The sequence below is a fragment of the Mytilus californianus genome, unplaced genomic scaffold (genome assembly GCF_021869535.1).
Source record: "Mytilus californianus isolate M0D057914Y unplaced genomic scaffold, xbMytCali1.0.p SCAF_2, whole genome shotgun sequence".
Taxonomy (NCBI): domain Eukaryota; kingdom Metazoa; phylum Mollusca; class Bivalvia; order Mytilida; family Mytilidae; genus Mytilus; species Mytilus californianus.
The window spans coordinates 25,988,005-26,011,666 of record NW_026262668.1 but is presented as its reverse complement, the minus strand read 5'-3'; the positions used below and the strand labels follow the sequence as shown (position 1 = coordinate 26,011,666).

General features: G+C 32.1%; 2 long non-coding RNA genes across 3 annotated transcripts in view; one reads left to right on the top strand and one right to left on the bottom strand.

The window, feature by feature from the left end:
• The window catches only part of LOC127729566 (uncharacterized), a 68,216-nt gene that overhangs the window by 20,105 nt on the left and 24,449 nt on the right, over nucleotides 1-23,662 (top strand). The gene's annotated exons all lie outside the window — the stretch shown is intronic.
• LOC127729568 (uncharacterized) overlaps nucleotides 1-23,662 on the bottom strand; it is a 47,613-nt gene that overhangs the window by 10,626 nt on the left and 13,325 nt on the right. Inside the window, exon 1 of one of the 2 annotated variants that reach the window (XR_007994712.1) lies at nucleotides 2,682-2,725. The exons of the other annotated variant lie outside the window; for it this stretch is intronic. This is a non-coding gene — a long non-coding RNA (uncharacterized LOC127729568). Of the gene's footprint in view, nucleotides 1-2,681; nucleotides 2,726-23,662 lie in introns of those variants that run through there. 2 annotated transcript variants of the gene reach the window in all.

Below are 23,662 nucleotides of genomic sequence, written 5' to 3'. Positions count from 1 at the left end.
ACACGTCGGCGTACTGATGAATTAAAATATAGGCAATCGTTTCTTACGTGGTACACACATGCTCGTTTTTCGAATCACCTTTTAAAAAATGTACACTGTTGAATAGATTAGCAAAATTAAGTAACATTCTACTTATTCATGTGTCTTCATAAATCTCAAGATGGATTGTTTTTAAATCAAGCTGATCAAAAACGGACAAAATTTACCTTAAAATCTCCATTTTCATAAAAATTATCCATGCCTTTGCTTCAAATTTAAATAGACTATCTTTGAAAATTGTATAAACGCATTATTCACATTTGACTAGTACTAAAAAGTGAAAAAGGTTGTGTACAGGAAGCTTATTTATATTATTATTGAGAAAAGAGTGCATAAATATTGTAAAAGACGTTAAGACATGATCAACATTTAAAAAAAAATTTACCAGGCTACATATTTTTATATAATAATGTTTTACACAAGAGTCAACTGCAATAGTATGATTAAACAAAATAATTCTAATACCCTGTTCTAGGGAGATAATCAAGTTTGAAAACGTCAAATATTTTATTTTTTTCCAACATGAAAATATTTGATAATTTGCTTGCCATGGTAACCAAGTTGCCTTGCTTTCATCCGTCTTTTCAAATGTTTCCTATTTAAGTTGAACATTGTAGATTGTAACAATTAGTATATTTTTCTAAACAGTTTATCATTACTGTATTATTTTGATTTGAAAAACAATACAAATTTAAAGTTTTTAAGACCATTTAACACCTTGTTGCTAGGTAGAGCTGTTTCCATAGCAACATCTTGAATTTTTGTGTGCTGATTGTCATTCATATAAATTCTGCCTCAAGTTGAATCAGTTTAAGTATAGCAGATACATATCCTACACTGTAGATGTATCACTCCTTGCATGATTCTTAGCTGGACAGCTTCTTTATTAAAATTCAATGTTTCAAAGGACAGTTTTTCTGTTATAAAATTATGTTTTTATACACAATATCACATAATAAAACCAAATAGGACGAAACATGTGAAAACATTCTAATGATCTGTTTTCGGTGTTCATAAATCATGTAAAAAAAGTTTTTACAACAATAACATGTCAGTAAATAACCAGTGAACATCAGTTTAAGACGGATGAACACACTTAAAATGTTTTCATGCTTGTATTGACAAAAAAACAACTCACATTGCGTAATACACAATTCGGACGCATGAAATTTATAACGTGTTGTTTTTATTTTTCTACAATTACTTGTTAGTAACATCAAAGATTTGTCATAAAAACTACAAAATAAAACTTCAAACGAGTACTAGTTAAAATTAGTATTCTAAAAAATTTCTAAGACATTAATCAAGTCTAACACTATGCTATATCGTAGTATACAAAATATAGACGAAACTAATTTCTGAATGTGTAAAGGTGTTTAATGCGTATAGACTTGATATTTAAACTATTTATTTTGTTTTACTAATTTCCTGGTAAAGAAGCAAAAGTCACTAAAGTCAAAGAGAAAACAATAAAAACTAGAGGCTCTCAAGAGCCTGTGTCGCTCACCTGTATTTACTGATGTTTTGGAAATCATGTAAAATAAGGTTAAAATCATAATTAATAGTATTAGATATTAGATATTATAATGATATCTAAGATATTAACAAAAAACTGCAAAATCTTTGTAAAAAATTACTAACTCAGGGGCAGCAACCCAACAACGAGTTGTCGGATCCGTCTGAAAATTTCAGGGCAGATAAATCTAAATCTGATGAACATTTTTGCCACCTGTCAGATTTGCTCTAAATGCTTTAGATTCAGAGATATAAACCAAAAACTGCATTTTACCCCTATGTTCTATTTTCAACCAAGTCGGCCATGATGGTTGGAAAGCGGGGTCATCGGACAAATTTTTTAAACTAGATACCCTTATAATGATTATGGCCAAGTATGGTTAAATTTGTCTCAGTAGTTTCTGAGAAGAAGATTTTTGTAAAAGATAACAAAAATTTACAAAAAATTGTTAAAAATTGACTATTAAGGGCAATAACTCCTAAAGGGGTCGACTGACAATTTTGGTCATGACAACTTATATGTAGATCTTACTTTGCTGAACATTATTTCTGTTTATAGTTTATCTTTATCTATAATAATATTCAAGATAATAACCAAAAACTGCAAAATTTCCTTAAAATTACCAATTCAGGGGCAGCAACCCAACAACAGGTTGTCAGATTTTTCTGAAAATTTCAGGGCAGATAGATCTTGACCTGATAATCAGTTTTACCCTATGTCAGTTTTACGTCAGTTCCGAGTCTGCGATTTACTTTAAATTTGCGAAATAAAAATGGACGATTTTCTTTTCAAAAACAAAAAATCAGAAACATTAATTTCTATTTCTTTAGATTTGTTTCTTTAAAACCATAAAGTTTTCAAACTGCAGTTAATATCAGATGAAAAGAATTCACACATTAAATTCCGTTGGTAAATGAAGGCGACGTTTAAATTTCGGAATTCGATTAGAAAGAGACAAATAAAGCGCTAACAAACAGAAACTGCGGGAATTGCTTGAACCTAAAAAAAGAGCAAACCAGGTTCAGTAAGCCGACGAGTTAACACTTTGATGTCCTACTAAATTATACTTAATTTTGAAATAACTAATTTTGGCCCTTCAAAATTATACAAAAATTGACTATCTTACCTTTCATTGTGTAGAAGATAATTTCATTTGAAATATTTGTATGATACACAGATACTTTTATTGTATCACAAATGACTAATATATATTTCATTTTATTATTTTACAAAAAAGCCGTAAACATGGTAAAGGGATAATTTATAGTAACAAAACCAAAAAAATATAATGTATAATGAACATAGATTGATCAGTCTAATATTCATCACTTTGGAATTTTATTACTTCAGATAAGTATATTGTTCTTATAGTGCGGATCGTCGTATATTTCAAAGTAATCAAAACTCATTGTTTTGAGTAATTAATGTGGTAACTATAACTGTATACGGTTTAACCTGTTTCGTGCATTAATGTGATGCTTGAAGTCACAATACTTGAAAATCCATCCAAAACCTAATACATATTACATTTAAAACACAATTTATGGCAATACCACTACAATAAATCAAAATGAAATGTTTCGCAGTATTTTAAGAAATGATTTCACTATTTATCGGTCGTACCACTGTCTGTACCAGTCTGCTTAACTCTTAATAAAATTGCTTATCGGCCGTCCCGCTGTCTGTATCACTCTGCTCAGCTGTTAATAAAATTGCATATCACGGCTTTGTGACGTCAAATACGTTAACCCGGCCCTGATAACTTTCACCCGGACATATCACTGACGTCATAATTAATGAACCGACGTTGACAAGTTTGACCCGAATTCAACAAGTCATCCTCAGTTTGCTGGTGAAACAAAGAAAACACTTATTTCTATCATGCAAAATACACAAATACAACCTGATAATTGGTACGTATCTGTGTATTATGTATTATTAATAAACTCCTCACAGGTACGAGGACCAAACCCCGGAATCCAGACGCGCACTCCGTTCACAACAAAAGCACGAAGTTGAAGAGCACAGAGGACCCAAAATTCCGAAAGGTCTTGCTAAACACAGCCATGGTAATCTTTTCTTGAAAGGGTAGAAAGTCCTAAATATTTCGAAAAAATTAAAGTTTTGTAAGCAGTTGATTTACAATAATAACCATATCAACAAGTATCTCAATTGTTTGTAAAATAATTGAAAGTCCTTTCCAGTTAAAGTCTGATATTTGTAATGCACTCTTTACGACTTTTAATTTGAAATGCGACAAGCATACCTTCTGAAACTTTTCACTTTTTGCACTTAATGACCCTATCCACTTAATTTTCTAGATCGTAACTACGATATTTGTAATGTAGACTTGATGACCTTTCATTTGGTATGCGACAACACCATCTTCTAGAAAGTTTGATTTTTGCACTTAATAACACCATCTAACTCATTTTTGGAGGAGAGGAATTTTGTTTTTGAAATGTACACATTATGACCTTTCATTTAATATAAAACAACCTTACCTTATGAGACATTTTATTTTTTGCCCTCAATGACCACACCAAACCCATTTTTGGGAGACATCAATTTGATATTTGAAATGTACGCTTTATAGACTTTCATTTGATATGCGACAACCTAACCATCTGGGAAGTTTGAAATGTTTGCACTAAATTACCCCACCCTTCCCACTGGGATGAAAAAGGGGTTTTAAATTTTCATTTTTGAGTAGAGCACATTTAGACATTCAATTTGATATACATAATGACCGCATTTGGCAAAGTGCAAAAAATGGTGCAATATCAATTATATAAATAGAACTTATGAAACTTACAAAGTCAATGTAAAAGATGAAAATTTCAAATTGATCTTTTTTGCGTTTTTCATTTAAAGTTTTTGGTAATTAGTCAAACATATAACCATGTTAAACTCTTGAATTTCTGAAAATTTTAGGTGGAAATTGTTGTTGATTCAGAAATACATGCTCCGCTCGCAAAATTTCAAACTGCATTATGTCTATAACAACAATAGATATCTCAAATCTGTTAACTGATAAATGCTCTGCAGTTGAAAGACAACATTGTAGAAAAAAAATGGGACAATTCCAAAATTCATCAAGGTCACAATGAATCATCACATATAGAATGCAATACCAAACTTGAGAACTAAGTCGTAGAGACATGGGACCACCACCATTCAACTCAGGACCACTTGACCTTTCAAATATCACAAGGTCAAGGTCATTATACACTTTGAAGGTCAAGGTAAAATTTCATCATAACCTGACATTGACCTCAAATTGAAGGTCTTAAAATACTGATCACTTTTGCAATTTATAGTAGGTTGATATCTGTTACCTTTAAAAAGATATACACACAATATTATACTTTTAAGAATTATCTCGTCGTAACTTTTGAACAGACGGCCGGACAGTTTTGAGTTTTATGTATTAAATGTAAAGCTCTTCTAGAGGAACATTTTATACACAGTATGTATGCAGCAAACTCTTATCGTTTTCTTAATATGTAAGCTTGAAATTGCAGCGTAATTTTTTTTTTGCACTCAGTGACCTTTGACCTTGGGTGCAACTTAAAGGTCACATAAATTAAGATTATTGGTGGAGGTCCCAAGTCTCTATGACTTCCGGTTCTCGAAATATAATTTTTCAAAAAATGTGTATAATTTTTAAAGGGAAATAACTCCTTATAAGGGATGATAACAAACTTATTGTTTATGTTTATTAACATTGCCATCTGTTCTTGTAGATGCTTACATTTTCAATTTGATTCTATCTCTAATACTTTTTAAGAAAAATGCAAATAAAAGAAATTGCTTCAAGCGGATATAACTCTCAAAGGAAATGATGAAATCCTACGCAGCCTCATATGGTAATACATAATGATGAGATCTACCTATTGTTTAAATAAAGTCATGATATATTAAAAAACAACGAGGGGGCCATGTCGAAAAAAAAACAATAAAAGAGAGATAACTTCTAAAGGGGATGATGAAATCCTACACAGCCTCATCTGGTAATACTTCATGATGAGGTCTATCGATGGTCCATGTTTGGTCTTGATAACTCCAATAGAAACAGGGGGAGGCCATGTCAAAAAAATGCTGGAAGAAAAAAAAACAAACTAGTCTTTCATGTAAAAGTGATGTTTTTGTAATGTACTCTTTAAGACTTTCATTTGATATACGACAAGCATACCTTCTGAAAATTTTTACATTTTACACTTAATGACCCCATCCGCCTAAATTTTTGATATCGGAAGTGTGATATATTTAATGTAGACTTGATGATCTTTCATATGATATGCGACAACGCCATGTTCTAGAAAGTTTGATTTTTGCACTTAATAACCCCATCCACCTCATTTTTGGAGGACAGGAATTTGATATTTGAAATGTACACATTATGACCTTTCATTTGATATACAAAAACCTTACCTTAGAAGACAATTTATTTTCTGCACTCAATGACCCCACCCAACCCATATTTTGGGGACGTCAATTTGATATTTGAAATGTACGTTTTATGGACTTTCATTTCATATGCGACAACCTAACCATCTGAGAAGTTTGAATTTTTTGCACTAAATGACCCCACCCTTCCCACTGGGATGAAAAAGGGGTTTATAATTTTCATTTTTGAGTAGAGCTCATTAAGACCTTCAATTTGATATATCAAATGACCCAATCTGGTAAAGTGCCAAAGATGATGCAATATCAATTGTATAAATAGAACTTATGAAACTTACAAAGTCAATGCAAAACATGAAAATTTCAAATTGATTTTTTGGGTTTTTTTTTCATTGAATGTTTTTGGTATTTGGTCAAACATATAACCATGTTAAACTCTTCATTCAATTTCTGATAATTTCAGGTGGTTACCTGTTGTTGATTCAGAAATACATGCCGGTGCTCGCAAAATTTCAAAGTGCATTATCTCTAAAACATCAACAGATATCTCAAATCTGTTAAAAGTAAAATGATCTACAGTGAAAAGACAACATTGTAAAAAAAATTTGGGACAATTTCGAAGTTCATCAAGGCCACAATGAATCATCAAATATATGATGCAATACGAAACTTAAGAACCGGAAGTCGTAGAGACATGGGACTACCACCATTCAACTCAGGACCATATTGACCTTTCAAATATTACAAGGTTAAGGTCATAGTACACTTTGAAGGTCAAGGTAAAATTTCATCATGACCTGACATTGACCTCAAATTGAAGGTCTTAAATTACTTATCATTTTTGCAGTTAGTAGTAGGTTGATATCTGTTACCTTTAAAAAGATATACACACAATACTATACTTTTAAGAATTATCTCGTTGCAACTTTTGAACAGACGGTCGGACAGTTTTGAGCTTAATGTATCAAATGTAGATCTCGTCGAAAGGAACATTTTATACACAGTATGTATGCAGCAAACGCTTATGGTTTTCTTAATATGTAAGCTTGAAATTGCAGCGTAGATTTTTTTTGCACTCAATGACCTTTGACCTTGGGTGCAAATTAAAGGTCACATGAATTAGAGATTATTGGTGAAGGCCCCAAGTCTCTACGACTTCCGATTCTCGAAATAGAATTTTTCAAAAATTGTGTATAATTTTTTAAGGGAAATAACTCCTTATAAGGGTTGATATCAAAATAATTGTTTATGTTCATTAACATTGCCATCTGTTCCTGTACATGCTGTCGTTTTCAAATCGATTCTATCTCTAATACTTTTTAAGAAAAATGAAAATAAAAGAAATTGCTTTAAGGGGACATAACTTTCAAAGGGGATGACGAAATCCTACGCAGCCTCATATGGTAATACATGATGATGAGATCTACTTGCTTTTTTGTCATGGCGTTGCTAGTTTGACTTTGACTTGTGAGTTTGTATATCACTTTGGTATCTTCCATCTCTCTTTCTTCTGATTACCATAAGCGTCTCAATAGTTAACATACCTATGAGCAATCAAACATCTTTCTAGCCTGGAACAGCGGCGTAGCCGCACAACGTAAGAACATAATGTCAAAACAACTTAAACAATAAGTTTAACAATAAATTTATTTGCATGTTTTAAATTGATGTATGACATTTAACAACGAACAGTCTCCGGGACAAGTTTGCAATTCCGCTGAGTGCAAAAGTTGTCACCTTAATTTTTGGAGTTAGGTCAAAATGAAGTTGATAACTTGGTTGGTATTGGTTCCTTGATATTTGTCCTAAAACAATTTGGCTCTAGCACCACTGTTTAAAAAGTTATGCCCCTTTTTTTACAAATTTCCTCAGAGGAAAGTTGTTTTCCTCAAGGGAAAACAAATTTTCCTAATGGGAAAAGATTTTTCATCAAGGGAATTTTTTTCTTCCTCAAAGGAAAAAGATTTCCCTTAGGAAATTTGCTGCATACATTTTTCCTTTGAGGAGATTCTATTTCCTATGAGGAAATTTGCTGCATTAAATTTTCCTTTCAGGAAATTTTTTTTTCTGTAAGGAAATGTCAACTACCATTTCCTTTGAGGAAATTTTTTGACAAACATTTTTCCTTGAGGGAAAGTTCAAGACAGCAAATTTCTTCTAAGGAAAATATTGTTCTCCAAATTTATGTATATCAAATTTCCCCTATTTTTCCTCTATGGAAATTTCTTAACAATAAAACAGTATGAGGATAATTTTTGCTAGACTGAATGAATGATACAAATGATAATTAAAACTTTAATAAATTTTTGACTGATGAGTAACATGACATACAAAAACAGTACAGTCTGGCTGTATGGGTCCAGGTATCATGGTATTGTACATTCTTTATATGACTTAAATTTTGATTCATAAAATACTTTTTGTAGCAAACTTTTTTGTTATTTGTTTTCTTTGTTATTGTTTCATTGCAATACAATAATAAGCAAACCGATATGAATATCATACCATTTGTGATGTTCTTAATATTGTGCTCATATTTGCAGATTAAATTAAATAAACACTTTTCATGTTAATTTGAATTTTCTTCTGTTTCAGCTGCTGTGTACAATTATTCAATCCACTATATAAGAGTTCAGTGCATAAATTATTCCATCCACTAGACATTTTCCTTCAATTGGTAGAGTAAACATTTTTGAAATTTGTTCTTCAAAGATCTTCCTCTGTATATTTGATATAAGGTAAATGAGTGGATAAAGCAAGTGTTCATTTCAACAACAAAACTCTATTTTTTTCTACATTTCTCCCTTCTTTCAATGAATATTTAGGTTGTTGCATTTACACAATTGTGTTCTTGTACATCTATGATAGTATTCCATTTTGTTTAACGCCGTTTTGTTGAAATTTACTATTTCTTTTTGCAGGAAAGCACACATTCCATTTCACATTAATCCAATTAGCACACAATGTAGAAAAATAACAACTTTAAGTTTCCTCTTCAGTATTGACCTATTGATGATCAAGAACACCAAAATGTCTGACCTATAAAAAAAATGAAAAAAATATGTTATAAATGGATAAAAAAACAGCAATATAAAATAAGCTTATTTTATCATGTTTATGAACATTTTGAGAAACTTCTATTTGATATTTTTACTTGTGAGTTCTCTTATTTCAGTGCTTTGTGTCCACGGTTTAATATTAGTCGTTTTAGTGCCTTGCAGTGATATTTTTAGTTGAGCCACCTGCAACAGTTTTTACAGTTTGTTCTTATGTTGTGCTATTAAAACCACTGTCCCAGGTTAGGGTAAGGTTGAGTGCTCACAGACATGATTTTTTTGTTATTAATTGTAATTGGCTTTGAACTAGCTGTCAGTAATGTGAGTACTAACAGATCTGTACTTTGTGTCTTTTCTGTTATAGGACATGTATAAATTTCCAGCCACGTCCGGTCAGCAAACATGTTAAACACCACCACATTTTGTATGTGCCTGTAATTCAGTAGTTGTCCTTTTTTGCTGTATATCATATTTATTTTTCGTTTTTATGTTTTGTACATAAATCAGGCTGTTAGCTTTAACCTTTGAATTGTTTTACATTTGTCATGTCATGGCCTTTTGATACCATACAGTTAGCTATAATAGCTAACTGTATGGTATCAGATTTGCTCATTATTGAAGGCTGTACGGAGAACCATAGTTGTTGTTTCTATGTTATTTGGTCTCTGGTGGGTAGTTGTCTCATTGGCAATCATGCCACATATTTTTATTGTTATATTAACACTGATTAACCACGCCATATTCTTAATCATAATGTGCCTGTCCATAGTAAGGAACCTGAAGTTCAGTGGTTGTTGTTGGTTCATGTCTGTCATATTTGTTTTTTGTAAATTGTTTTGTTATATAAATTAGGCACATAGTTTTATAGTTTGGATTGTTTAAATTTTGTCATGTTGGGGCCTTTATTGGCTGACTTATAAGGTATGAGTTTTCTCATTATTGAAGGCCGTCATTGGCCTATAATGGCTTACATCCACTTCATTGAACTCTGGTGGATAGTTTTCTCATTTACCATACCACATCTTCTTATTTTCATAATAGTAATCATTCAAGGGCAATAACTTTTATAGAAGTAGCCTTACCATTTAGGCCTTTTTGTCTTCTGTTAATCTTGTTTTGCCGATCATTTCTACTGTTTATATTTTTCTTTATCTTCTATAGTTCTTGCCCTAAACATAAAAAGGGTAAAAATTATCATTTAATGACAATAACTACTTTGAGTAGTCAACTGACAATTTTGGCAATGTTGACTCATTTGTAGATCTAGTCTTGCTTATCATTTTTGCTGTTTAATTCCTTTTTTTTACCTATTACAATTTTTGCCAAAGAAATAGGTAACAGGCCCGAGAACACAGTTTTATGTTGTGCATTTCTTATAGACAAAAAAAGGCAAATTTAAAAAAATGCACTGGCTCTATCCCATAAAGAATTTTACAGTGTAGTGTACTACTTTTGGGACAGATCATATCAAAAATATAGAAAAGTCTATTAGCTATAACTCAAAATATGGACAATTGTATGTTTAGGGGGTCTATAATTCAGTTTGACAACTTCAGACATACTAATTTTTTACCTTTTCAAACTATACCAAATCACCACTTTACCTATAAAAATGGCCGCAATTCTTTTCCAATGTAATTTCATCCTCTTACTTACTATTTTATCCATAAAATATAAAGAAATAAATTTAGAAGGAGTATGAAAATTATTTGCAAGTTCTACACTTTCCACCTTAGGGACCTAAGAGAGTAGAAATACTTGTCAATGACTAATTTTAATCAAACTTGCCATGAACTAAGATTAGGGAATTATAAGAGAGTTTACCTAGTTTCATGGCAATAGCATACACATTAAAGACTATATGGTCATTCTTATGTTTGAACTTTGGGTGTTTATGTTTGTACGTGTAAATCGAAAAACTTCAACTATCAAGATTTGGGCCTACATAATTTAAATATTGCAAAAAATTGCTTTTTAAATGCCTTATCAATAATTTTGCATGTATTTAAAGCAGCTGAACACTCATTTGCTGTCTCAGATTTATTACAATTCTTCAAAAGTCAAATTTATATGAGCCTGTGCCTGAAAATAGAGATTGAAGGGGGGAGGAGGCTAATATAGAATTGTAATTTTATCAATCAAATTTTAATTTGTGAAGTAATTTTTCTATAAATAATTCTTCCATATATATTTAATGTATTTTAAATGGAACGAAAAGTTACAAATAGCATACCACATGAGTTAAACAAGGTCCTAGGCCATGCAAGACTGAAAATTATTTAGGGTCAATTAAGACTGTAACACATATTTACATATAAAACATGAAAAATGAATACAGAAGCTAGAAGAAATAAAAACAATGTTTCTTTTCGGTAATTTCTAGGCTAAGGTGACATGATACAAGAAGTCTGAGGCATGCCCAAATTTTTTTTAAATGTAATTTCATCCCCCCTACTTACTATTTTATGCATAAAATATATGAAGAAATAAACTTGGAAGTTGTACACTGTCCACACTAGGGACTCTATTTGTAGAAAACGAAAATCAAAGGATGATAACTGTGTCCCCGGACAAACAAGATTTCACATGCTGAAATGTCTCGCCTGCTTTAGTTTTGTTCAGAATTTTTGATTCCATGCATCAAATATAGTTTACCTTTTAGTTATAGTATCTGATAAATGACAAACCAAGAAAACTTATCATTGACCAATGAACCATGAAAATGAGGTCAAGGTCATCTAAAGCCTTGCAGAGAGACATGTACACCTTACACTCATTCCATGCACCAAATATAGTGGCCCTATTCCTTATACATGTAGTATCTGAGAAATAGATTAAACCACAAAAACTAAACATTGTCCAATGAACCATAAAAAAAGGTCAAGATCAAGGTCAGATGAAACCTGTCAGTCTGACATGAACACCTTACAATGATTCAAAACACCCCATACAGTTAACCTATTGCTTATAGTATCTGAGATACGGACTTGAACATGTAACTGTAGCCTTGATCACTGATCCATGAAATGAGGTTGAGGTCAGGAGAACCCCTACCTGACTGACATGTAGACTTTGCATATACCAAATAATATTTTTTTGTCACCTTTCACAATATCTTCCTTAAATTATATTTCTTTTGGTAAAAACATTAAATCTAAAACAAATTGAATGCAAATACATTTGTTATTATTTGTCTACCTTAGAACAATAAAAAAATATATATAATATTTTGAAAATTATTATGTTCATCTCTACTTCCCTTAAATGCTTAATTTGATTAGCTTATCCAGCACCATGAGACGATATTACGACATTTCCATTGGCTATTCGTTAGGTCATTGATAACTTTCAAAGGTTTAGACGATGTACATTTCATCCATGGCAACGGACATATATGTGCATGATGTGATTTCTCCAAAAATACAAAAAAATTTAAAATGTCTGGTGTTAAAGTTGGACGCTGGAAAAGGAAATATGACGTCATACTGTTATGTGCAGGAGACTACTTCAACGATTCGCGGAAGTTTTATTTTAACAATAAGAGTGTTAACTATAAGAGCAATAGGTTTAACAACTCTAGAGAATTGGATATCGCCTGATATCAACTCTCGTTATTTAATTTAAATAGTAATAATAAACGCACCAAAGGCTCACTTATTACCGGTACATGTATATTGAAACTAAATAACTCTAGTTGATATCAAGCGATATCCAATTCTCACTCGTTATGAAACATACAAGTCTCACATTCTGCAAATTTCGTTGCAGGCAATACAAAAAAACTTAATTGAAGGGCAATAACTACTATAAGGAGTAGACCCAAGATTTAAAGTTTCTCAGTTTTTGCAAAATATGCAAATAATGGGTAAACATCATCATTGAAGGGAACTCCAATAAGATTTAACTGTTTCTATTTATATATTAGTTTTCAAGATAAAATGGCAAATATGAAGAAATAAAATTGGTAAAAATCTTCATTTTAGGGCAACTAGTCCCATTAGTATGGTTAATCACACAGGTGCTTGAGGACAGGATCCTGTTATGAGCTCCCATAGTCCCTCCCCCTTATTATCATAAATCTTATATTTTTCAATATATATCACTTATTTGTACCATATATATACTAATATACCATATTTTTACTCTTAATATGCATGTTTACTATTAACGTTTAACTATTAATTTCGACTATACAGCGAAGCGAAAGGTTGCCAACTTCGTTTCAGGGAATTGGGGCTATGGTCGGGAAAAATTGTTTTAAAATGTAATAAAATGTCACCTACCGGTCTAATCAACGAGTACTTGCTGTTCCCAGATAATTATCCTTATTGAATATAAATATCCAGACATAATATATTACCGTTTAAACACTTTTAATTATTTTTTTTTCGCTGGTGGTGTTGCTGGTTTTTTTTCTCCATTCGACTTCGATCAACAGAAGTTACAAAACAACGACATCTGTGTGGTCTTCAGCTCAAGAAGGATAACTCTACCTGAAAACGCTTGAAATTAGATGAGTTCCGAGAAACAATGTACAGAACGAAAAGGTAAGAGAGTTTCGAATTGATTATTTGGCTGATATTTTAAACAGTGAAAAAAAATCTTAAACTGTGGAAAACAATAGTAGATAGTGATGGCAACTAACAAAACACCCATTTTCACTTGGGTTGTATAAAATTTACAACCACGCAATGAATCTGAATTGGTTGATCTCATTGAAATTAAGAAAAAAATGTTAATTTGAAGTGACAAGTTCTGCTGTGGGTAATGTCATTACAAAAAATTCCAACAATGTTAAAATAAAATCAGGTCGCTGAAAAGAAAACTGGTGTAAATCTACCCAAAGATACTATGGTTTGTCATGGAAACAGGACACAATTATTCAGCCTGGTATATCATTTATTGACATTCAAACTCTTCTCCCTGAAGACTATTTTGTAATATCGAAAACTCAAACATCAATGAAAATAGGACATTTTACGGGAGAAATTTTAAAATGTAGTAAAATAATGATTGAAATTCAATTAGAAGCAGATGGGGACATTTCTCTCCTAGTGGTAGGAAAGAAAATTGGACTTGAAAAGATAGGACTTTAGGAAATGTTTTCAATGACAATAAATTCAGTTGAATCTCTTTTTTTAAAACAACTTAGGTACTGTAGTGGCGTTAATAGTGTCGAGCAAGATTTACCTCATTTTGAAGAGCAAGTGTGTCTTGTAGGTGACGAGAACTCGGAACAAATACGGTTTCGTGCCAAGACGTGTTGTAAGGTTTTGCCATTCAAAACTTCTAATGCTGCCTCCTTGAGTTGTGGTAACTGTAAAAAATTAAAAACAAAAGAACAAAAGTGTGACACAGATGAGAAAAATAATAATGATATAAACTTAAATGACAACAATACACACGATAATGAAGTTATTCTAGGTGAGACTGATCATAATGATTTGAGTGACATTTTGACAAAAAAAATTCCTGATTGTTCTATGAAAATGCAGACATTTTTAATTAGTCAAAAAGTGGCCTTAGAAAAGAACCCAAATGGCCGGAGGTGGAACAAGGAAATTATACGGTTGTGTTTAACTTTGTACTGCAGAAGTCCAAGGGGCTATAGTGAATTAAGAAATAGCAATTTCATAATATTACCATCCCAAAACTTGCTTCAACGTTATAAAAACTCTGTTTATCAAGAGGCAGCCATTAATAGTGATATGTTAGATTGGATGGCAAATGAAGCAACAATGAAAGGTATACCCCCTGAGGGATATCAAGGTGGACTTATTATAGATGAGATGTCTATACAACAAGATTTGCAATTTCGTAAGCGAAAACACAATATAGAGCTGATTGGCTTCACTGAATGTTCACCGGAGTCAATTATATTTGAGCAAATAAAGAGTAATAAAAAAGAAATAACTCTTGCTACGCATGTTCCTTCATTAGTTTTCTTAGGATTTACAGGTAACCGTTTTCCATTTGCACATTTTCCTTCTCATACTGCATCAGGACATGAACTTTACTTACTTGTATGGAAATCTGTTAATATGTTATCAGCATTTGGATTTAAAATTCAATATATCAGTACTGATGGGGCACAAAGCAATAGAGACCTTTTCAAAATTTTGTTGCCAGACTTCAACACTTCCCGTACGAAATAATAAGGCGTATTACGCCTGGAAATCTGGCGTAAACCAGGCGTAAGTGGTAGTTTCGTGTCCAGATCCAGGCGTAATGGAGCAGGAAACGTAAATTTTAGCATTTACAGGCGTAGAAAAAAGTGGTAAACCTGGCGTAAATTACAATAAGCCAGGCGTAAATTTTCCTACAGGCGTAAAACTGTTGGAAGGGTGTAAATCATAATACCCATAATGCTTTGTTTAAAGGATCATGGGAATTTTTTTCAAACTTTGGCTCTCTGTTATTAGCTTGCAAGAGTTGGACATATGGCAGCTTGATATATTCAGGGGAAATAAGCTTTTTTTGTGCTTTTTGAAAGAATTTGAAATTGGAATTATGGAATCAAATTGGTGAATGAAAACTGTGAAATGAAAGGAAAGTAGTATACATAGCCATGGTAAATAATAATTATGTGAGTAACTAAGTTATTATTTTTTTAATTTTTTACCATTAATTTCAAATTCTGGAAACCCTCATCCTTGGATAACAACATTTAAATCTTTCACAAGTAAAATTACAGTATTATCATTGATTTTTTTTAGTTTAAATGATATTAATTTTCGAAACAACTTAGTCAAAATGCTAGTTTTATTTCAAGAAAAATTAATTGTCATAATTCTTATTAAAACTTAAACTTAATTGAGCCAGTGTCTGTCTAATATGTATTTATTTATATAGCTTCTTCAATGGTTGATATTTCAAGTTTTATGTCAAAGAGTGAGAACTTTAAGCAACAGTACAAGTTTGTATCAAATACACAAAGTACACAGCTAGGGTAATACACTAATTTAAATTAAGTGTAGTATTATGTAAGAACATTACGCCTGGTTTATTTATTGACCAGGCGTACTCATTTGCATATTACGCCTGGTTTTCTCTCAACCAGGGGTACTCTTTTAAATATTACGCCTAATTTTACGCCTGGTTTCCGCCTCAGTTACGCTTGGTTTCCGCCTGGTTTACGCCTGGTTGACGCCTGGACATGCATTCCTTAAACACTGCAATGACGCCAGGATAAAGTATGATTTCTACGCCTGGTTTCTGTGTCATTTACAGGCGTCACATATCGTACAGGTATAAATGCAATCACATGCTCTTTTCAAAACATTTTTTATTATTTTTTATCATGGACATTTGCCATACTGTTAAGAAAATAAGAAATAACATTTCTAAAAGTGGAGATGGTGCTTTTTGTAAACGGAGGTTACAGTTTAAGAACAATTTCATAGAATGGACTCACTTTAAACAGGCTTATCTATGAGACATTTCAACAAACCCATTTCCAGTTCATCATAAACTGATACAAGAACATATTTTCTTAACATCAGAAAATAAAATGAGGAATCATTTAGCAGAGGAAGTTTTAAATAGTGACATGTTACATTTAATGAAACTTTACAAGTCAAGCTTAGGTGATGCAGGAACCAAGGTTGATGCAACCATAGAATTGCTACAACATACAAGTGTGCTCATTCAAAACTTTAAAGACTCACGGCCTATAACAGATTCAAGCGATGAGAGGATTAAAAAAACCATGATGTTTTACAGTGGTTTATTCAGTGGTTAAAAAATTATTAAAGACAATAGTGAAATAACAAACAAGGAAAAACATCTTATATCCCATCAGACTAGGGAAGATATAATTTCTTCAATCATGGGATTTGAAGAAATGTGTATATATAAACTTAAGTGTTCAAATGCATCAATAATTCCAAGTCGTGTAAATAGTGATGTCATAGAGAACATATTTTGTCAACAGAGAACACTTCATAATGGGGCTAATACTTACACAACATATCTAGGTTACTGTCACTCAGTAAATTCAGTTATTCTTGGACCGACATCAATATCTTGCAAATCTAATGCAGGAGGTGGAGAGGGAGGACAACTGAACCAAGCAGTAAGGGCAAATAAAAATGTACAAAGGTTTATTGTTGAAGAATGTACATTGCCATGTAGATGGCTTTTCATATTTTTTTGTTGTTAGGTTACTGTCATTTGCATATACCCCACAACTCAATTTTATACCAAATAAGTTGTTATATAATAATATAACTCTGAAACTGAAAACTGACAGTGTATGTTTTAATGCGATAAAAGAAATCTTTCAGAAAAAAAATTATGCAGAGCAGAGGTGAAAAGTAGTCTCATTGGCAATCATACATCATATTCTTATTTAATATTTTTAAAGATGAAAGAAAATTGAGTAACCTTAATGGCCAAAATTCCTAGAGGGTAGCACAAATTCCCCCCTCCCCTTTTTTTTTGGGGGGGGGATTAAATAAATCTACACAAAAGAACAAATTACATGTGAATATACTCTATTGGCACAGTGGGCAGGTGATGAAAGCAACTGCTTCACTAAGACTAGCCCATCTTGTAAATTTGCACAATCCCTGTGGTACCATAAAGTACAAGCATCACAACATATCCAATCCTCATCTCCAATATCCGGCTTATTACACACGGTACATTTTTCATCAGATTCATCAGATATTAGAATATTTTTCTTTCTACTCTCCCCTTTCCCCTTTCCTTTACCTCTCCTTGAAGTTTTCCTTTTTTGTATTTTTTCTTTATTTTGAATTGTAGATTGGAGTTCTGAAGACAAAGAATCAGGTGATGTAGAGGCTACATTACTAGGGCCTGGAACTTCTGAGTCCATTGATTGAGGAGCTGCTGAAACTATAATTTTAGAAGTTGGCTTAGCACCTGTTCCAGAAACATCACTTTTATCCGGATATGGTATGGAATCACTTTTTAATATTGCTTTACCCAATTCAAAACTTATTTCTGCCTTTCGTTTTTGAGTGGAAATATTTACATTGTACATAAGACACAACATTAGCAAATCTTTTTTAGTGAAAGAATTTTCTGAACGAAACTTTTCATTCTGCATAAGTTCTGATTTCAGTCTCAAATGTTAACCTTCTTTGTCCTTTGGCTTGTCTTCAACCAAAAATTGCATATTAAAAGATTTCACCACTTTTTTTGATTTCTCTGATACTTATTTCGAAGTGCCTTTCCTTTCTCTTTTTTGAGAAAAGTTAAATAATCCCTTCTGAATTGACTGAAAGACACCTTCAAAAACAGATGCACAGCTAAATTGTAAATGTCTATATAATTTTCACTTGAAAGGGTTATGGAGTGAATAATACTGGATGTTGTAATTACAAGTTAGTGTTTGAACCCATAAATCAAATAAATATTTGTCATTCAATAATTCATCTGTGACATAGCTAAATAATTTTTTTCCATGCTCAACAAGATTTATGTGAGATAGTTTTTGTCTACACAAAGTTTCAAGTTTACTAAAGAATTCAAAAGTTACATCAGAAATGTTGGTTAAACTTTCACGCTAATTCTGTTTTCTTTTAGTCTCTTCTAAACTTTCTGGATCAATGCTTGAATTCATTTAGACATCATAGGAGATACAAAGAGAAGATAATATGTTCATTTGATCTTGAAGCTTTGATATTTTTTTATTCTGATCCTACAGCAAACAAAGAATTTCTTATTTTAATAAACAAATTATGTTTTAATTTAGCTAGGATATAGCCACTAATATATCACATTTTTCCTCTTGCAGGGGAAGACAACTCATCAGATGTGGGAATGTTTTTAAATGATTCTGGCTCTTGTAAATTTAAATGAGAAGGTAAATCTTCAAAAAATCTTCTTTCCAAGTAATATAAAACAGCTGTCATAAACTGATAATATATTTCAGATGCACATTCATCTTTGGAATACATACTTAGTAAAGACTGTACACTTTTAACATACTCCTCCGAATTCAAATATTTATGAAACTTTATACAGAAATCATGTTGTCCTTTAGCTGAATAGTTTTTTTCTCCTTCTGGAAGACTTATTAGTCCAATGTCTTCAATTGCCGATAATTGTGATTGATACCACTCATCAAAAATACAAAAATGTTCTAAAATTTTCATTTTTAAAGATTTCATGTCATTTTCTAACTGTGACCCAACATATTCATTAAAAACAGAATCAATGGCAGCCTTAGCTTGTGATGATGATTGATCTTTTGTCAAAACATTTTTTTTAATGAAACAATCAAGAAGTTCTAGTTTTTCAATTTCACTGTCAGAAAAATCAGAATCAGAGTTAAAATTATCATCAATTTTGGCATATGTACATGTATCATCAGTATTATCATTACTATCATCATCGTCATCATTATCATTTTCATCATCAGAATCAGAGTCATCATGTTTTTCTCCCTTATTTCCTATACCATGTCTACAACATGAAAGATCATCCTTCAAAATTCCTAATGTAAACTTGTCGTAAAAATCTAAAACATGGGAAGGATGCTTTCGACACATTGATTTTTTGAAGTTGCGAACTCGCAGACCATCAACTTGTTCTGCCCTGCCTACAGCCACACCTATTTGTCCTGGTTGGAAACAGTATTCGCAATTGACAACAACAGTTGTTAAACTCATACCTTGTGCCTTATGAACTGTAATAGCATAAGATAATTTTAGAGGTTTTTGAGATCTTTTTGCAAGAAAGACATTATCTGCAGGATCATATGTTCAACAGGTTTCAGTGTTACTGTGAACAACTTATTGTTGATTATTAATTTGACATCAACTGAATCTGAGTTCAGTTGATTTACCGTACCACACAATCCATTTACTAATGTATCACTTAAATTTCTCAAAAGCATCACACGACTATTAACCTTTAGACCCAAATTCTTTGGTTCCAAAAACTTTCGCAAGTAGAAGTCAGATCCTACATCATTAGCTTTATATGTTTTAAGTTCGCCTTGCAACTGTTGTATTTTATTATAGTTAAAAATATCAACATCATAGTTTCTAGCATAAACATGAACAGCTGTGTCCTCATCTGGCAATGGACGATCTAAAGAGTTTAGAAAAGCAACATTTTCTTTTGATAGTTCTCCCTTTTCGAGTGCATTTATGCACTGAATCAATGCAGTTTCACTTTGCCTATGAATTATATTCAATTGTACCTTGTGTGGAAAGCAATCATTAAACCATGGCAGTTTAAAACAGTGGCTACCAGAATCTCCAATAATTTTATTTGGAACAGGGGGTAATTAATAAAAGTCACCCGACAGAATTACTTGTATCCCTTCAAAGTATTTAGCATTATCATTAATTTTTCTTCATAGTACCTCAACTTTGTTGAATGTTTTAGCGCTAACCATTGAAACTTCGTCAATTATGAGGAGATCTGTCGTTTCAATATTATGTTTTACAGACATAAAACGTTCTTCTGATTGAACCAGGTGTACAATCTCCTCATTAAGATGCCTTCCATCCTCTATCCCGGCCCATTTGTGTAAAGTTTTGGCCCCCAAATCATCGTAGAGGGTGGATGCTATACCCGTCGAACAAACTATGGATACATTTCTATGTTTTTCACGTTGGTCCTTACCGATATATTTGATAAGAAAGGATTTACCTGTTCCTGCCTGACCACTGATAATGAGATTATGCCCATTTGATAAATAAAAGCTATCTTCTGATATTCGTCTAACATTTAGATTTGTTTTGAAGTGTTTATGTATATATTTTATGTCGTTTGTTTACTTATTCGAAACTCTCTTACCTTTTCGTTCTGTACATTGTTTCTCGGAACTCATCTAATTTCCCGCGTTTTCAGGTGGAGTTATCCTTCTTGAGCTGAAGACCACACAGATGTCGTTGTTTTGTAACTTCTGTTGATCGAAGTCGAATGGAGAAAAAAAATGCAACACCGCCTGCGAAAAAAAATAATTAAAAGTGTTTAAACGGTAATATATTATGTCTGGATATTGATATTCAATAAGGATAATTATCTGGGAACAGCAAGTACTCGTTGATTAGACCGGTAAGTAACATTTTATTACATTTTAAAACAATTTTTCCCGACCATAGCCCCAATTCCTTGGCAACCTTTCGCTTCGCTGTATAGTCGAGATTCACGTTGATAGTAAACATGCATATTAAGAGTAAAAATATGGTATATTAGTATATATATGGTACAAATAAGTGATATATATTGAAAAATCTAAGATTTATGATAATAAGGGGGAGGGACTATGTGGGGCTAATAACAGGATCCTGTCCTCAAGCACCTATGTGATCAACAGTATACCTTTTAGATTGTCACCGTTCACTGCAAATGGATCACTGGTGATAGGTGAATGGAACTAATAAATTGATCGGATCAGATATGAAGTTCCCAGTAACGGAGAACTTCTATCTTTGAGTTAATATAAATAGTGTCGGTGGTCTCACAAATGAATCTGAAGGTGAATTGCAGGTAAATTAATTAGCAGAAGTGAGACAATTATCAAACTTGCAAATTTATTCATTATTTCGCAGTTATTTACGGTTTATTAGCTGTATATTTCACAAAACAGGTGCTTCTGAAGGTATACATGTATGTAAACAATCAATATACTTTTGTGTATTTTACTGCTACAAGATATTTTATTTGCTTATCACGATGCCCGTTGCTGGGCAGGGTAACATAATTACAAGACAGGCAAATATATGACTGTGAACCCGTGTACTGTGACTTTTATATATTACATATATATCAAGTCCTGACACAGTTAGCACAACGTGTGTGTTAAGTTGATCACAAAGAGGGTGGTAAAAGGACAAGGAATTATAAATTTACAATTCTAGAAAAGGGGGAGTGTGCACGGACGAACGGGAATTAAAATAGCCACTTCACGATGATCGAAAAAAATACCTTGCACGTTATTTTCACCATCTTGTCTGAAACACGGTGAATAATGAGCTTCAAGCACGAAAACAATAAGTCATGTGAGTTACTAATGACAAACACGTTGTACGGAAATAACCCTTAAACCCCTCAATAAAGTCTCATGTTAAGTCAAATGAAAAACAATTATAGCGAGGAAAGATAAATCTAAATTTGTTAAGATTGCCGGATGTATACAGTGCCTATGCATTTCGGACATTTTGCAGGTACATTTCGCCAACATAACAAGCTCGAATGATCTACACCTAAGACTAAGGATAGAGTCATTGTCAACATGGTAAAATCCTACATGTCACCTTGCGACCTGACCTATAAGAATGTTCAAAACAGAGAATGGTATAATTTGATAAGAAATAAAACCTGCCAGTCAAATTTGCTTTACGAGACTGTGTGACCTCAGTGCAGTTTTAAAATGTGACCGTGTGTCTCTACTTGAGCCCCACAATTCATCATGTGCGTGTGTGTGGCTAAAAAGGGGGGACATTGATTTGTTTCATTTTGGACAAAGAATTTGTTTCCATCTTGATTCAAAATCTTATTATTTTTTAAGACCAACCAGAAACTTTTTTTCAAAATTCAATGTTGAATTTTATAATTTAATATCAAAACTAAATATTTGTTATACTTCCCTCCTGATTTTTTCTCAAGAAATCATAGAATCAATAAATGTATAGATCTTAATAATGCATGTCTGTGTGAGATCCATTTCATGAGACCAATGGTTTCTATAGAAATCCTTGATGGGACCCTTTATAAATACAGTTTTCTATTATTCCCGGAATAGATAATAATTTTCTTTTAATCTTTGGGAAATAATCCGATATGTTTTCATGTTAAATTATTTCACTTCATAATTATGATAAAGTAAATCCTTTTTAGTTCTACAATTTTTAATTAAACTGAATATTTTCAATTTGACAAACTTTTTAAATTTTAGTGGCATAGTCAGTCAATTGATTAGTTGCATGGCTGATTACAGGTAAAGCAGTAATTTTCCATATGACAGTAGCGTGTACCATGGGGTGTGTACAACTTATTTGGAATATCTTAAATTTCTGGGGAACATCCTGTCCACGTGTAATTCTTAATATATATTGCAACTGATGACATTACACAAATTTTCTTCTGTTAAATGTAGTATCTGTGTCGATTTCATATTCTTCCACTCAAAATTTTCACAAAAAAGATAATTTAATAAAATCACTAAAAAAAGATTGAAAAAACACTAGCAAATAAACTTCTGTAACTACGCATTGAGTAAACGCAGATTTGTGTTTTAAGGGCTAATTTCCAGTGGACTTATTTCATACTAGATAACTAGACCTGAGATAACTGTAACTCTTTATATATGACAATTAAAAAAAAACTTCCGATCTGATACATGTACCTATAAGGTACAAAATTTTGAACAGCTTCAATATATGGCTTAATATTTGAGATGTACCATTTGTATCACGTCTTGCTGAACGTCTAACTAAATTAAAAGGCAGAAAGAAGGCTCAAAACCGCATTTTTTAAAGATATTTTTTTTCAATCCCAAAATAGAGAATGGATATACAGATTAAAGTCCAGATGAGAAGAACTTTCTTTTCTACCGAAGTAAATATATTAACAAGGATTTGTATACTAGGATTATACAAATCCTTGATTTTAAAAAATTCTTAAATTCATTAATTTTCTAAATTTGAACATGTGGGCG